This window comes from Triturus cristatus, chromosome 2_1, assembly GCF_964204655.1.
Source record: "Triturus cristatus chromosome 2_1, aTriCri1.1, whole genome shotgun sequence".
Classification (NCBI taxonomy): Eukaryota; Metazoa; Chordata; class Amphibia; order Caudata; family Salamandridae; genus Triturus; species Triturus cristatus.
The window spans coordinates 181,785,097-181,802,385 of NC_140581.1; the positions used below are offsets into that span (position 1 = coordinate 181,785,097).

Below are 17,289 nucleotides of genomic sequence, written 5' to 3' on the forward strand. Positions count from 1 at the left end.
CACATCTACACAGTAGTGTTTTGTGAATGTGTGCGGTGTAGACCATGTGGCTGCCTTGCATATGTCATCTAAGGGTATATTCCCTAGAAAAGCCATAGAAGCCCCTAACTTTCTTGTAGAGTGGGCTTTAGGGGGAACAGATAATGTTCTCTTTGCCTTCTGATAGCAAATTTGTATGCATTTTACAATCCACCTAGCTATCCCTGATTTTGAGATGGGGTTGCCTTTATGTGGTGGAGAAAAGGAAACGAACAACTGTTTGGTCTTCCTGAAGGGTTGCGTTCTTTGTATGTAATATAGCAACGCTCTTTTCACATCTAGTGTGTGTAAGGCCCTTTCCGCAACAGATTGGGGTTGCGAAAAGAAGACAGGTAATTCCACTGATTGATTGAGGTGGAAGGGGGTAATGACTTTGGGCAGGAACTTCGGATTAGTTCGAAGTATGACCTTGCTGTGATGCATTTGTATGTAAGGTTCCTGTATGGTGAACGCTTGTATTTCACCAACCCTTCTAAGGGAAGTGATAGCTACAAGGAAAGCTGTTTTCCAGGTGAGAAATTGTAGCTCACATTTGTGCATTGGTTCGAAGGGCGGACCCATTAGTCGTGTAAGGACCAAATTTAGATTCCATACAGGGGAGGGTGGTGCCCTGGGAGGAAGTACTCGTTTAAGGCCTTCCATGAAGGCTTTAATAGCGGGCACTCTGAAGAGTGACAAATGCTGTCTGTTTTGTAGATAGGCAGCGATCGCTGCTAGGTGTAGGCGTATGGATGAATACGCCAGGTTACACCTGTGAAGATGGAGCAGATAGCATATGATGTGTTGTATGGATGCATCTAGAGGGTTGATTGTATTGTTACGGCAGTACATTACAAATCTTTTCCACTTTGCGGCATAGCATGCTCTAGTGGTAGGACGTCTGGCTTCCATGATGATGTTCATGCAATCAGGGGGAAGGTTAAGGTACCCGAATTCTAAGATTTCAGGAGCCAGATCGCCAGGTTGAGCTGAGCTGGGTCCGGGTGCCTGATTTCTCCATGGTTCTGGGTTAGGAGGCATGGGGAAAGGTGCAGTTTTTGATGTGGTACCACTGATAGTTGTAGTAGCGTGGTGTACCACGGCTGTCTGGCCCACGTCGGAGCTACCAGAATGAGTGTGAGGGAGTGCTGTTGTAGTTTCCTGACCACTAATGAAATTAGTGGGAGAGGTGGAAAGGCGTATGCAAATCTGCCTGACCAGTTCATCCATATCGCATTGCCCTTGGACAATGGGTGTGGGTATCTGGCGGCGAAGCTTGGGCATTTTTTGTTTTCGTGGGTGGCGAAGAGGTCTATTTGAGGATGCCCCCACTGTCGGAAGAATGGGTGAAGAACTTGTGGATGCAGTTCCCATTCGTGTAGTTGTTGAGTCTGTCTGCTGAGCAGATCTGCTATGGTGTTTTGTACGCCTGGAACATGTTGTGCCAGGAGAAAAATGTTTTGGGGAATTGCCCATCTCCATATGCTCTGGGCTAAGCGGGAGAGCTGGGGAGAGTGTGTCCCCCCCTGTTTCTGTATATAATACATCGCAGTCATGTTGTCTGTGCGAATGAGGACTGCTTTGCCTGAAATCTGCTTTTGGAAAGATTTTAGGGCTAGAAAGATCGCCAAAAGCTCCAGATGGTTGATGTGGAGCGTTTTTTGCTGTGGCGTCCATAGACCTTGCATTGTGAGGTGTAAGAGGTGCGCTCCCCAGCCGGAGAGCGATGCGTCCGCTGTTAGAGTCACTTGGGGAACCGGGTCCAGGAACGGCCGTCCCTTGGAAAGGTTTGTGGTGTTCCACCACTGCAGAGAGTGATGTGTGCGGCCGTCCACCAACACCAGATCCGTCAGCTGACCCTGGGCCTGGTTCCACTGTTGTGCTAGGCACTCCTGAAGTGGACGCATGTGGAGTCTTGCATGGGGCACTATGAAGATGCAAGACGCCATCATCCCTATGAGCTTCATAAACACTCTTGCTGGTAGAGAGTGTTGAGGAAGGAATATTTTGCGTAAGGCTAGAATGCTTGTGATTCTGGCTGAGTTTGGATAGGCAATACCTTTTGAGGTGTCTATGGTGGCCCCGAGATATTGCTTTGTGTGAGATGGTATGAGGTGGGACTTTTGGTAGTTCACCGTGAAGCCTAGCTGATGAAGCAGTTGGATGGTGCTGTTTGTATGTTGCACGCATTGGTGGTAGGACGCGGCTTTTATGAGCCAGTCGTCTAAGTAAGGGAAGACGTGAACATGTTGACGTCTGAGGTGTGCTGCTACTACTGCTAGGCATTTGGTAAACACCCGTGGTGCAGTGGTGACCCCGAAGGGGAGAACCTTGAATTGGTAATGTTGCCCGTCCACCACGAACCTGAGGTATTTTCTGTGAGAGGGGTGTATTGGAATGTGAAAGTACGCGTCTTTCAGATCCAGTGTTGTGAGAAAGTCTCCCTGGCAGAGGAGTGGGAGGACTTGTTGTAAGGTGACCATGTGAAAGTGGTCTGAATGTATGTAGGCATTTAGAGGCCGGAGATCCAGAATGGGTCTGAGGGTCTCGTCTTTCTTTGGGATTAAGAAATATAGGGAGTAGACCCCTAGATTTCGTTGATTGCCGGGTACCTGCTCTATGGCGTGTTTCTGGAGGAGCGAGAGTACCTCTTGTTTGAGCAGTGTGGAATGCTCTTGGGACATTGGACGGTGCCTTGGTGGGATATTGGGTGGGGTAGATGTTAGCTCGAGGCAGTACCCTGACCGAATGATTTGGGTCACCCATTTGTCCGATGTTATGGACTCCCATACGTGGATAAAATCTTGTAGTCTGCCCCCGACCGGAGTGGAATGGTCTGGGGGGAGCGAAGGGGAGTCATTGTGCGGGTGGGGTGGCAGAACGGGTATTGTTGGTTTTGCCCCTGCCCTTATTGTTGTTGCCTCTGTAACCACCTCTTTGGTTGCCCTTTGAAAAGGTATTTTGAGGAGGGGATTTGTAGGAGGTAGAGGCATTATCGGTGGAGGAGCCTCTACCTGTGCCACGAAAGGACGAGCGTCGAAAGGAACGCTTAGAGGCTTGGGTCTGGAGCGCTCCCATAGACTTCGCTGTGTCTGTATCTTTCTTCATTTTTTCGAGCGCTTCGTCTACCTTTGGGCCAAAGAGTGTTTGCTGGTCAAAGGTGTGATTAAGTATTGATGTCTGGACCTCAGGCTTGAACCCTGATATCCTGAGCCAGGCATGGCGGCGAAGCAGGACACTGGTGTTTATGGCTCTAGAAGCAGTGTCTGCTGCATCGAGGGCACACTTAATGGAGGTGTTTGTGATTAGTTTGCCCTCCTGTATCAGGTCATGAGCTTGGCGTTTGTATTTCTCTGGAAGGTGCTGCATAAGAGCCTCTAATTCATCATAGTGTGCTCTATCATATCGCGCAAGCAGTGCTTGTGTATTTGCAATGCGCCACATGTTTGCAGCCTGGTAGGCGGTGCGTTTACCAGACGCGTCCAGAAGTTTAGATTCCTTGTCTGGTGGTGGGGCATCTCCTGAGGATTGGGAGTTAGCCCGCTTTCTAGCTGTGGAGACAACTAGGGAATCTAGAGGAGCAGGGCCCTTGATGTATGCAGGGTCTGTGGGTGCCGCCTTGTACTTCTTCTCTATTCTAGGGTTTAGTACTCTGGCTCTGACAGGGTCTTTGAATACCTCTGTAGCGTGCTTGGTGACACCCTTAAGCATGGGTAAAATAGCAGTGGAACGATCTTGTAAATCAAATGTATCCAGTAGGAAGTCTTCTTCCACTGGTTCCGTGTGCATGTCCACCCCATGGTAGTGTGCTGCTCTCTGCACTAAATGGTGAAACCCTAAAGAGTCCTCTGGAGGAGACGGCCTTGATGGGTATAGGTCGTCTTGAGGTACATTGGGTACATCAGGGTTATTATAATCCTCCCATGGATCTGGGGTCCCTGGTGGAGTGGGATCCATTGGGGCGTCCCCTGGGTCATTGTCCGGGTCCCCGTCATCCGGGTCTGGGGATGGGGCCGGATCGTAGTGAGGTAAAGGTGGAGGGGGTGGTGGTGGGAGGGGGGGTGGCAGTGGGGAGGGTACTCTAAGGGGAGAAGTAGCTGAGTCCCTCTTTTTGGGTGGAGGAGGAGGAGCCGGAGCCTCAAGGCGACGCTTCTTAGTAATCACAGTCAAAAGGCCAGTCTTTGGATCTCTGGACAAAGTCTTTTGTAAAGGGTCTGGTGTAAACAGAGCCAATGGCGCCGAGTCGTCTGTCGGCACCGGCGATTTCGGAACCGGAGGTTTCGATGTTCTGTGTACGCCCTGCTTTTTGGAGGTCTCCGTGTGTTTCGGCGTCGAATGCTGTTTCGGCGCCGGAGCCGACCGATTTCTGTTTGTGTTTGGTCGGCGCCGAGTGTCCAGGCTTCGGCACCGGTGGTTTCGGAGTCGAGCTGGATTTTGCAGGCTTCGGTGCCGAGTGGTGTTTATCGGCACCGGGCGTCGGCTGGCTCGATCCCGAGCTGCCGTGAGACTTTGAGTGCTTCGACACCGGGCCCGAAGGTGGGGTGATCGAGGCTTTGGTTTTGGTTTTGCCCAGGCCGGCAGGCGAGGGAGTAACCGGAGTCTCTTTGGTTTTCGGTGCGGGGCTGGGAGGGGGCATTGTACTCACGGCCCGCTGTCCTGGTGTTACGTCCTCCAGGTCGGAGTCGTCGGCCTCGGAAGCGCTGACGATGTCTTCTCCCAGTTCGGTGTGTGTCTGCCCCGAAGCTTCGGCGTCGTCTCCGAAGATGTCCGGTGGAGCTGTCGAGGATGAGTGCGCCATGGTGCGTCGAGCCCTTCGATCTCGGATCGTTTTCTTCGATCGAAAAGACTTGCAGGCGGGGCAGTCTCGAGCCTCGTGTTCCGGAGAGAGGCAAAGGTTACACACCTGATGGAGGTCGGTGTGGGGAAATTTAGACCCACATTTTGGGCACTTTTTAAACGGAGTCCTTTCCATCGGCCGGGACCGGAGTCGCGGAGGGCCCGAAGGCCGGTGTCGATGTACGGGATGGAAAAAGTGCCGCTTCGAGAGATGAAGATGATGAAGGAACTCGAAGAATCGAGGATTTTCCGTCGAGGCTGGAACCGTAGAAGTTCGAAGCCGGAGCACGAAGTATCACATCCGAGCCCGATGGCGGAAAAAAACAATCTGAGGATGGAGCCGAAGCCCATGCGCAGTACGGACCGAAGGAGGAGTCACCAAACTCGTGACTTCCAAAGACGGTCCAAGAAGAAAAACAAACTGCAAACATCCGGGCCCAACACCAGATGGCGACCTATGCTAAGTGTACAATCTGCAGCTCATATGCCTCGAACCATCATATTTCTGTACTTCAACTGAAGTTCCCTTTACTATTTGTTAAAACATAAACCCATACTAACAAGCCACACATCGGACAGATTAGATTACTGAAACTACAGAAAACCCCTTTTCCAAAATGCGCACACACTATCAGTGTGTGAGAAGTGTCCAAAGAGACACCCTGACGATAATAATAATACGGCCATTTATAAAGCGCAAAACAGCTACCTCCCAAAGGATTCCAGCCTCTCAAATAAAACTTCTCAAAAGTAAAATTCTGTGAAGGGTCTAATGAAAAAGATTGATAGCTTCTCAGTTTTTTAGACTGGATACTAAAGTGATGCATCTGAAAACGAACTAGTTTCTTACTTGTGGGTGTAGTTTTGCAACTTGAAGAATTTTCTGGATTCACATGCTGTACATTATTCCACAATCTAGTGGTTGGGGCTGGAATTCTCCACCTTTTGTAGTCCTTCTATTTTTTTGTTTTTGGGCATCGACGGATCCTCCATTTGGTGCTACCTGTGGCGTCGTACACCGTAATCTCCCATTCTTGATCACCATCTTCAGTGTTTTTGTCTTTTTAAAAAAAATTAATTCTTTGTTTGTTTTCCGTCTTCCTTCTTCTTGGTGGAGGTGGGTGGGTTACTTGTGGGAATCCACAAAATCCTTGAACTACACCAACAGGTAAAAAACGACTTTGTATTACAGGGTGAATCTTTTCTGAGTTCACATGCTGTGCATAGACTATGTAGAGGTTATTAGTTCTTCGGTGGTTGGGTTGACGAGGACCTTTGATTTGTAAACAGAGGTTTTAACACATTTTTCATCCCAATTGAGCTTCCTTGTTCATTTGAATGTCTATGCAGCAGTGTTTTGTGAACATGTGTACAGATGACCACATTGCTGCCATACATATGTTGTGAAAAGGTATACTTGCTAGAAAAGCAATGCTTGCTCATTTTTCCTTGTTGAGTGTGCTTTTGGGGATGTGATTTGTTTCTTCCCTGCACCTGTGTGGTACAATTGAATTATAGAGGAAAGCACTCCTCTTTGACCTGGTCACCTCCACTTTTTTCCTGGTGCATGATGAGATTACGAATGGAAGTGCACTGGGTTCCTGCTAACCAGGTCCCAAGTGCCAGATCTCTTTCCACAAACTGGCAATGCCTTTAGTACCCTCTATAAGTCCCTATGGAAGCTGTGAATCTGAGCAGTCAGGCTTCTACAAAGGAGCAAGTTTAAACATTTGAAAGGCACCAAAACAATTGAAGACATACACGAGACACTCAAACAATCCGACATATTTAACACAAATATTTAATTTTTGTATAATTTGACACCAAAATAAAAAAGTTCCACCGGAGGCTTATGGAGTTACAGAATTGACAAGGTATAGTAATTCAAAACTTTCTACTTGCCCACAAATAAGTATTTACAAATTCAATGAATATGACACTCAGTAACTTTTTTAGCAAAAAGTTTGGTATGTATCAATTTGGTTACTTAGAGTTACTTTGGGCGACCTACTCCAGCAGGGAAGCAAAGTCAGGTGGACAAGTAAGGTCCACAGAAACAGTTAGCTCTCAGAGAACAGCAGCCTTCCATTCAGTTCCAATGGCTCCTTGCATGCAGTGGTCCTAATTCAAGGGATACAGGATGCTAAAGATGCTCAATGATTTTAAAGATGCTGTGCGGTTGACAGGGGTCTTACTGGGGCCACTCCTCGATCAACAGGGTTGGTGAGGCAATCCTGGCCACAGGGGTAGTCGCCTCCCAAAATCCTCTCAAGCTGGGTAGAAGTTACTAGTCTCCCAGTACAGCAGCTTCAGCGGTTTTCGTCTTTTGGCGGCAACTTGTCTGGGCGATCAAGCTGCACTCTGACGACTACAGGGTCCAGCAGATTGGGGCGCAAGTTTTGAGCGCATCGTCTTGGTTCCATGGGCTGCACTGTGTTGAGGAGCAGTGAACTGGAAATCTGGGCTACCAACTCCCCATAGCAGGCTTCTTCAGCTTTTTTAGGACTGTGCTGCCAATAGGTGGCCAGCCAACTGACCTGTGGAGTCTCCTGCTTCGGATGGGCTAAGAAGTCGACTTCTCCACGAGTAGAACAGTAGAAAGCTGGCTCTTAATGTGATATATCTAAAGTCTGATGTACTGCGTAAAGAGTCCTGGTCATGCCTTATGAGTGGACAGTTGCTTGCTATGCAATCCCACAGTGCTCTGTTAGGGGGTATTGTGGTCAAGCAGCTTTAGGCTTAACAAAGAGGACTGCAAGACATTTGCAAAAAACATACAATGATAAATGACACTCCACTCAAGACGGAGATCCACATCAATTTATAAAAATAGCAAGCACCTTTATATCTGTTTAGGCATCAGAGAAAAATCATTCAGTTACGTTTTTAAATACTCATTCTTTTTACTTTCAAAAGTGGACAATGCAATTTCTGAGTTCTGCAATGCTATCCTATGGAAGAAAGAACAAGTTATAAAAACAGGTATAGTACAGCAACTTACAAGACCAATCTCCAGTAGTAAGGTACATGGAGGGCCAGGTCCAAGGCTGCACCAGCAGTACAGCACCAGAGGCATGAGGGAGGAAGGGTGCAAAACAGCATCAGGAGCCCAATAGGTTTCTAGGGTCATTGCGAAAAGAGGCTGCAGGCTCCAGGTGGAAGGCCAGTCGGTGAAATAACAGTGGGGTGGGTTAAAGGCTTGAAATGCTCTGAAATGTAGGGAGATCTGGGATCCTCTTGTCCACAGCCTGGCCTCTGGTTTTCTTACCGGGAGAAGTCACTGTCGGGAGGGCCTGCGAACAGAGGCTGCAGATGACGGGAGTCCACAAGGGGTGAAACCACGATGGACTCGAGCTCTGGAAGGATGGGGGGACCTTGTTGACACCAGCGGCCCACTTCAACTCAGGACGGAGGCGACGGATGCAGTGGTTGCATACCTAACTATACCAAAGTACGGTATAGTGTGCAGAGTCCAGTGGATCCCCAAAGGCTTAAAGAGGTAAAAGTAGATAATACCTTACTCTCTATTTGTGGTAAGGCACACACTCAAAGTCTGAATTCAGACCAATTGTTTCTATTAAAAATATTTCTTTAGTTGTATTAGGCCCAAGTCAGGATCGTTGGGGAGACCTCCTCGTGGGGTTGGGCCACTAACTCGGGCCAAGTGCGTCGGGTGCAGAGTGGCGCAGACTTGCAGATTCGGCCGGAGCCAGATTCTGGTTCTTGAGCAAGTCCGGTGCTCACGGGAGACAGGCTTTGTAGAGAAGGCAGGGCAGGTCCTCTGGGTTCTGGGGGGCTGCTGGCTGCAGGACACGCAGGGATTCAGCTAGAGCTTGAAGGTCTGGAAAGGCCGGTAGGGCTGGGGCCAATGCAGTTGGTGTCCTCCTTTTCTTCCTTCAGCACGGCTCTTCGGTCCTCCTTCTTCTTGATTGTCTGAGGAGGAAAGGTTCGGGTTGCACCCAAATACTAAATTTAGGGGTGTTTCAGGTAGGCACAGCTTGGCACCAATGGGTCCCTTTCTTGGGTTGGGTACAATCCCTATTATGCCACCCTCCAGTGGGAGGGGGGCATAAGCCTCACTCTGGTTTTCTGGGTCCCCCCCATCTTCAAGATGGCAGGGACTGAGAGTTGTACTTCGCCTCGTCTCCACCACCAAGGGTGAGGTTAGCAATAGTGGGCACACCTTTCCTTCTATCTAGGTTTTCCTGCCGATTCTGCCTCCCAAAGTGGGGTTCGAACCGGTGGGGGTCAGTTGCTGGGAGCAGTAAATGGCTGAGTCAGCTCACAAAGGCAGCAAGCCTTTAAAACGTCCCCTTCGTGGACGCTGCCCATCCTGGGAGCGTAGGCTTGGCACTTCTACCGAGAATGTGCTTTGTTTCAGGATCCCGAGAGCGGGATGCTCTCGACCCAGGGGTCCAGAAACCTGTCTGGGGGTGGCAGCTGGCAAGCAGCCAGTCAGCCAGGAGACTAGAGTTAGGTCGTTTTTCAGTGGGCATCTCTAAGAGAACCTCGGACTGTATTTGGCATTAAATCGCACACTGGCTTCAGTATGGGTTTAATGTGCTGAAAGGTTTGATACCAAACTTCACAGAATTCAGTAAAGCCATCATGGCACACTTACAATGGCTAAGAATGGACTTACACACTGTAGGGGTACAGGGCTCATGCACCTGTACCCTCACCAGTGGTATATTGCACCCTGCTAGAGGGGTGGCTTACCTCTGTCATAGACAGTGGGTTGTAGGCATGGAACACAGGGATGAGTACCATTGTCGACTTCACTTTTCTCAAAAGAGATAAAGAGTGAGTGAGTGAGTGAGCGTGTGTGTGAGTGTAGGTTGTGTGTGTAGGTACAGGGCCTCTAAGTATGGTACAATATGTGCTGTAGTCCTTGGAGGCCTTCCCTGGTCACAGTGCCCATGGTACCTTTTACAAGGGACTTACATGTCGACAGAGTTGCCAATTGGGCTTGCAACAGTACAGTGTTGGGGAAAGAAATTGGCCTTGGGTAGCTGGTTGGCAGGAACCCAGGGCACACAATCAAAGAACATCAACATCAGGCAAAAAGTGGGGGCAACTATGCAAAAAGTGGCACTTTTCAACAGTGGTGGGTTCAGGTGGTTACGGAAGCCTCACAGTCTATGCTTTATAGTTTTTTGTACAGGATGCAGGGGAACGGGTCTGTCGTTCATTGGCGGTCTTGGCCTTTATCGAAGGCAGCCAGTCCTCCCAAGGTTCTGGAGTCAACAGCTGCAGTATGAGTCAACTTTGGTGCAGTTTTTGATAAGGGATGCAGACAGGCCGGCACGGTTGATACCAGGTCAGCTGCTTCTTCTCTCCTCTATGCTTTTGTGGCTCCTCTGTGTCCTCTCTCTTCTTAGGTCTACAGGATCTGCTTCTCCGGTGATAAGGACTCCCCTAAATACAGAATTTTAGGGTGCTGGGGAGTAACCAGTAGTAGCAAATGGCCCACTAAACCTTGAGGTCACTAAGCCCCCTCTATGACCACTTCCTGTGGAAGTGGGCATAACCCTATCCCAGAATTCCTAAGTATGCCATCACAAAGATGGCTACTTCTGAAAAATTGTGTCCACCTCATAGTAGCCTCCCGTAGGAGTGGTACTAGCCTGTAGGTGGCACGCCTGTCTGACAAGCTAATTTTTCCACCTGTCCAGGTACCAAGGGGGTCCCGGACAAAGGAGGGCAGCTTGCTCTCCTCTGAGGGGAGCCAGATTCGCATTCCAAAGGCGGCAGTTCTTTGATGCTTGCCGGCCCAAGGAGTCAAATGAACAAGTTACTTACCTTATGTGACAATGACATTGTAATCACTAGTGAACAGATTTGCATGTATGTATCTTTTGAAATGATGCAAACTGGAAAATAAAGTTAAAAAAAAAAAAGTTACTTACCTTCAGTAAAGATGTACCTGTAAGACAGATTCCTTACCTTAGAACTACCCCCAGGCGTCAGACTGGATCCTGAGAAATGTTTTAATAGAAGTACCCCTACGCATCGGTAGACCACGTTTATCATCAGCGTCATGGTCACTGGGATGATGTCAGAGTGTCTACTTAAACACCGCCCCTGTGTGCTGATGTCAGTTCTGACACGACTTTCCACGCCAGAAGCGCAGAGCCATGCGAGACACTGACCACTGGTGCACAAAACTAGGGCCCTGTAAGGGAGTCCCTATCCCTAGTAGTCAGTTTGCAGAACAAAGAATGGGTGGGGTAGTAAGGAATGAATAACTAATGTATGTCTCTTACATATACATAGTGACCGACGGTAAGTAACTTGTTCATCTGAAAGAGTTAGATTCTTTACCTTAGAATAGATACCCCACCAATACCAACCAGGAGTTGGGTCTGCAAACCAACATCACACCAGGAAGCCCTGGAGAACAGAACAGCTGAGAAAGCAGTATCTCTGGACTAAGCTGTCCAGGCAGTAATGCTTAGTAAACGTGTGCAGGGATGCCCACGTGGCTGCCTACCAAATGTCAACCAGCGGAACTCCACGTCCCAAAGCAGTAGTAGCTGCCGTCGCCCTGGTAGAGTGGACCCGCAGTCCTACCGGAGGTTTCTTTTTAGCCAAAGAATAACAGATCTTAATGCATAGGACGACCCATCGAGAGATGGTACGTTTGTGCACTGCCCAACCTTTCTTGGCGCCCACATAACCCACAAAGAGTTAATCGTCCACTTTAGTGCGGTCAAGGTAGAAAGACAGTGCATTTTTTGGGTCCGCTTCTTTGGAAGGGTGTGGAGGTGGGAAGAAGGTGGGCAATGTGATGGTCTGACCTATGTGTAAAGAGCTAACCACTTTGGGCAGAAAAGACGGCCTAGTACGGAGGACTACTTTGTCTGGAAGGACAGCAAGAAAGGGAGGCCTGGAAAATAAGACTTAATGCTCACTCACCCTGCAAACAGAGGTGATGGCAAGCAAGAAAGCTTCAAAGTAAGGAGACGAAGAGGACAAATATGTAGTGGCGCAAAGGGAGCACACATAAGATGAGTGAGGACAAGATTCAAGTCCCACTGGGGTATTACGAAAGGAGAAGGAGGAAAGAGATGAGTAATGCCCTTCAGAAATCTATTAACAATAGGGGACTTGAAAAGAGAAGGCTGATCAAGAAGTCGAAAAGAGGCCGAAACATAATTAGGAAGCTGGCACGGTATATACTATACCAAAATGAGGTATAGTATACACATTCCAGTGAAACCCAAAAGGTAGGCAGAGGTAAAGTAGATAGCACCTCACTCTCTTTGTGGTAGTGAGGTCGAGCAGCAAGGCTTTATCAGATGACGGTGTTATGCATTTGTTGTACACAGTCAGCAAATGAATTCACACACTCAAAGACTGAACTTCAGACCAATGGTTTTCGTATAAAAATATTCTTTTAGCAATTTTATTTCCTAGAATCAAGCAAGCCTGGCACAGGTAAGTGATAAATGCTTTGCAGTAAATATACAGTTTGGATTGTAATTCTATACGTACTTTGTTTTGACTTACAGTATTGTTACTGAGAAATGCAATGCTTTGTAAATACAATACATATACTTTGAATGGGTGTTTTAGTAAAATGACCAGAACATTACTTTCCTTACACAGTGTAGTATACCTGGAGACATTTCCTGTAAACAGGTAAGTAAAAGCATTTTTGTTAGTACAAATTTAGAAGCTTTTTTTCGGTTTTCCAACTCAACACTTAGAAACATTTAGTTGAAAAACAGTCAATGTAATCCTATGGAGGAGAATAGTGTTATCAGTTTAAAGGTAAGTACTTTGTTGTGGGAGTTGGTGTTCTGGGGTTAGACTCCGATGTTCCCCACGGTCAAGGATGCACTCTTGTTACACCCTCAGCGGCACTAGGGCGGCCGGGTGCAGAGTGCTGAGCCCAATGTCATCTAAAGGGGAGCTAAGGGGGATCCAGTTGGTGGCTGCTGATGAGCAGGCCACTGGGTCGTGGGAGCAAAGCTCCTGGACTTAAGCTCAGGACAAATGGGAGTTCAGGCGAGCACAAAAGATGCACCCCCAGCAACACTGCGGTGGCCGGGTGCAGAGTGCTGTTTTGGCGTCGGAAGCCCTGTAGCTTTCAATAGGAAGTCTGTGGTTTGCAAAAGCACTGCAGGCTCGGGGACGAAGGTCTTCTCGGCACGACCACCACTTGGAGAGATAAGTTGGGATCTTGGGGATTGGTTAGGCACCGCCGGTTGAGCCACCCAAGGCCGTGGAGAGCCGGGTGCATGGTTCCCTTTTAGGGTTGGATCTTCTTACCAGCTCCTGGTCGCGGTTGGGAGGACCTTCCAGTTTGAGGTAGCAGGCGTCGGATGGAGGCAGGTCAGGGGTCGCCGGATCTCGGGTCAGGATCGCCGGGGGGACCTCCTCTTGGTGTTGGGCATCTCTAACTCGGGCAGTGGGCGTCGGGTGCAGACCCGCAAATCCTTGCAGAACTGGAGTCTGTTGTTTGAACAAATCCGGGATGAGAGTCTTTGGGATAGAAGGCAGGTAGATCCTCTGGTTTTCTTGAGGTTGCTGGCTGCAGGACACACCGGGATTTTGCTGGAGCAGGTTCGAGGTGGGGAAAGGCCGGTAGGGCTGGGGCAAAGTCAGTGGATGTCCTCCTCCTGTTAGCTTAGGCACGGCTGTTCGGTCCTTCTTCTGGTTTCTTGTCTGCCTTCTTGGTTCTGGGTTGCCCCCTAAATACTGTATTTGGGGGCGTTCTAGGGGTCTCCATTTCAGTAGCCAATGGGCTACTGACCTTAGGGGGACAACACCCTTGGTGTGCTCACCCCACGTGGGGGAGCGAGCACAATACCTAATCCCGATTGAAGAATGCCTGCCATCTGCAAGATGGCGTGCACTGAAGAGTGGGCTTCAGCTTGCCTCCCCCGCCTGAGGGGTGGGGTTAGCAGAGGTGGGCACACCTTCTGGGCTGGCTAATTTTTCCCACCTGTCTTCCCGCCGAAAAGGAGGGGAGACAGGAAGGGGGCCTGCTCCTGATAGCAGGAGAGGCTGGGGGTTGCATTACAAAGGCTGCAAGGCCTTTGAAGCTCCCCTGCCACAGATGGCTCTTCCTGGCCTGATGGAGGTGTTAACACCTCGCTCAGGAAAGGCTTTGTTTCTAGGCTCAGGGAGCGAAGGCTCCCACCCTAGGGATCCAGAAACCTGTCTCATGGTGGCAGGCTGGTGTGTACCAGTCAGGGAACCCACCAGAGGCTGGTAGTTTTTCAGGGGGCATCTCTAAGATGCCCTATGAGTGCATTTTTCATTAAATCCCACACTGGCATCAGTGTGAGTTTAATGTGCTGAGAAGTTTGACACCAAACTTCTCAGTTTTCAGTGTAGCCATTATGGCGTAATGATAAACTTTCAGCATCATATACTTTTAATGGAAGCACTGCACTTACAATGTCTAAGAATTGACTTAGAGTTAGACACTGTAGGGGTACAGGGCTCATGCACCTGTACCCTCACCACTTGTATAGGGCACCTAGAGGGGTGACTGATCTATGCTAGGGCAGTGGGTCGTAGGCATGGCACACATGGATGTGTGCCATGTTGACTCTTCACTTTGTTCTGCACCAAAACGCGCAGCCAGCAAAGGTTGTGTGTGTGTGTAAGGGTACAGGGCCTCTAAGGGTGGCACAATAAGCGCTGCAGCCCGTGGAGGTCTTCCCTGGTCACAGTGCCCTGGATACCGGTGGTACCATTTACCAGGGGCTGACCTGTGGCCAGAGGTGCCAATTGGGTTTGGGTTAGTTTTGGGGAAAGAACACAGGCCCTGGTAACCTGATTGTCAGGGACCAAGGGCACATCAAGTCAAAGTGTATCAGTAGTGTGGCAAAATGTGGGGGGGTTACTGCAACAGAAACCCAGCTTCTCACACATAGCCTTTCAGAGTGCCCAGAGCAGAGCCCTGCTAGGCAAAAGAAAGAATGAAGAGGAGAACCTCTGAAAGAGGGGCAGAAAGGAGATCCACAGCCTTTGCTGTGCACCACGCCACAAATTTGTTCCATCTACAGGCGTATACCGTCTTAGTTGAGGGACGCCTGGCTGCCAAGATGGCATTACAGATTTCAGGAGGGAGGTCGAAAGCTGTCAACTGCCGCCGCTCAATCTCCACACAAGGAGTTGGCGACTGGACAAGTTTGGGTGGAGGACCCTGCTGCTGTAACAGAAGATCCTCCTGAATCTGATCGGAGGATCTATAGTCATGCTCAAGAGCTCGGGGTACCAGACTCTTCCTGCCCAGTCCGTAGCCACAAGAATTACTTAGGCCCGGTCGCGCTCGATCTTCTTCAACAATCTGGGTAGAAGTAGTACAGGCGGAAAGGCGTACAAGAGGCCACAATTCCACTAGCGAAGAAAGCCATCGCCGGGCGAGTGCCGCCTTGAAAACTCGAACGTGCAAAACTGCTGACATTGCGCGTTCTCTTCGGCGGCGCATAGATCTAAGCAAGGGTCTCCCCACTGCTGAAAGAGACCTTGCACCACCTCAGAGTGAAGACACCAGCTGTGATCCATCATGCGCTGGTGGCAGAGTTCGTCCGCCGTGGCGTTCAGGGAGCCTGCGAGGTGTTGAACCACCAGGGATATGCACTGATGTTCCAGCACATCCAAAGGCAAAGAGCCTCTTGACATAGGGTCCACGATCCCACCTCACCCGGTTTGTTGCAGTACCACATGGCGGTTGTGTTGTCCGTGAACACCTGCACTACTCTTCCTTTGACAGAGGGAAGGAATGCCTTCAGTGCAAGACAAATCACCCGGAGCTCCAGAAGGTTAATGTGGAGCCTAGACTCCGCCAGAGACCTAGGCCTCTGATCTCCGCCTCCCCCATGCAGCCGCCCCATCCCATAAGTGACACATCTGTCACTACCGTGAACTCTGGATGGGGAAGGGAGTGGGATCTGCCGCTGACCCAATCCTGGTTCGTGAGCAACCACTGCAATGGACCCCCCTCCCGGAGTTCTGGCAGACATCGGAAAGATTTCCCTGATGTTGTGTCCACTGGCACTTCAGGTCCCACTGCACAGCCAGCATATGTCATCTATCATAATCCACCAGCAGGATGCAGGAGGCCATGAGGTCCAACAGCATCAGGGTCATTCTCACCGAAAACCAGGATATCGTAGCCCGAATATCGCGGACTCGCTGCTCGGGAGGATAGACCTGAAACTGCGCTGTGTCCAGAACCACCCGATAAAAAGGAGCTTCTGAGAGGGAATCGGGAGCGACTTCAGCACTTTAATAGTGAAACCCAGCGAATGCAGGAGGTCCACCCTAGTCTAGAAATTATGAGACGACAGCCTGGGGCGAGCCCGCCTTCAACAGCCAGTCGTCGAGATAGGGGAAGACTGGAACCCCGGAACCCCTGATCTGCGCAGATGAGCTGCAACCACCGCCATCACTTTTTGAACACCCAAGGGGTGCTGGTAAGGCCTAAGGGAAGCATGGTTAACTGAAAATGCTTGTGGTCTATCACAAACTGTCGGTAACGCCGGTGGGCAGGCAAGACGGGGATGTGAAAATAAGCGTCTTGCAAGTCCAACGCTACCACACAGTCTCCAGGGTCTAGGGCAGACAAGACCTGAGCCAAAGTTAACATCTTGAACTTCTTCTGGAAGAAGTGGTTGACTTTCTTGAGGTCTAAGATAGCACACAGGCCTTTGTCCTTCTTGGGTACCAGGGAGAAGTGGGAGTAGAAACCTCGACCTACTTCTGGCACAGGGCCCCGTTCTATAGCTCCCTTGGCCAGGAGAGGCCTGAAGGCTTTGTTGTTGGCTTCTTGGCCGGGCGTGAGAAGTACTTTCTCGGTGTGCACCTGGGCCCGAAGGTGAAGGTGTGACCGAAGCCTTTTTCGGTGGTGGGGGGAGGGGGTTGGGGTCGACGGCAGTACTTACGACCCATTGCTCATGTTTGATGTCTTTGATGTCGGAGTCCGCTTCGGAGGCGCTGATGAGGCCTTCTTCGACCCGCTCCTGTTCTGGTACATAGACGCCCTCTTGGAAGATGTCGTCGGGAATGGAAGTCGACGAGCGAGCCATTCTTCTTCGGGCTTGACGATCCCGAATGGTCTTTTTGGAGCGGAAAGGGGCACAAGCTGGACAGTGTCTGGCCTCGTGCTCCGGTGAAAGGCAGAGGTTACACACCTCATGCAGATGTGTGTAGGAATTTCGACCCACATTGAGGACACTTCTTGAATGTAGTCCTTTCCATGAGGCAAATGTAGAGGCTTAGGTAGGCCCGAAGGCCTTCATCTACAACCGGAATAGAGGACTTCGATGTTGGTGAGAAGCGAGAGGATCGCGATCAAAAACAATACCGTAGAAAAAGGTGAAGGATTGGTCGTCGAAAGTGGGATCGGTAACAGTACCGAGCTGAAGCGCGATAAACACATCTGAGCCCGAAGGCGAAAAAAAACAATCTGAG

The 17,289-nt window shown here is 49.8% G+C and overlaps 1 protein-coding gene across 3 annotated transcripts in view; it reads right to left on the bottom strand.

Annotated features, from left to right (window-relative positions):
- The window catches only part of SMAD2 (SMAD family member 2), a 291,794-nt gene that overhangs the window by 87,203 nt on the left and 187,302 nt on the right, over nucleotides 1–17,289 (bottom strand). The window lies entirely within an intron of this gene.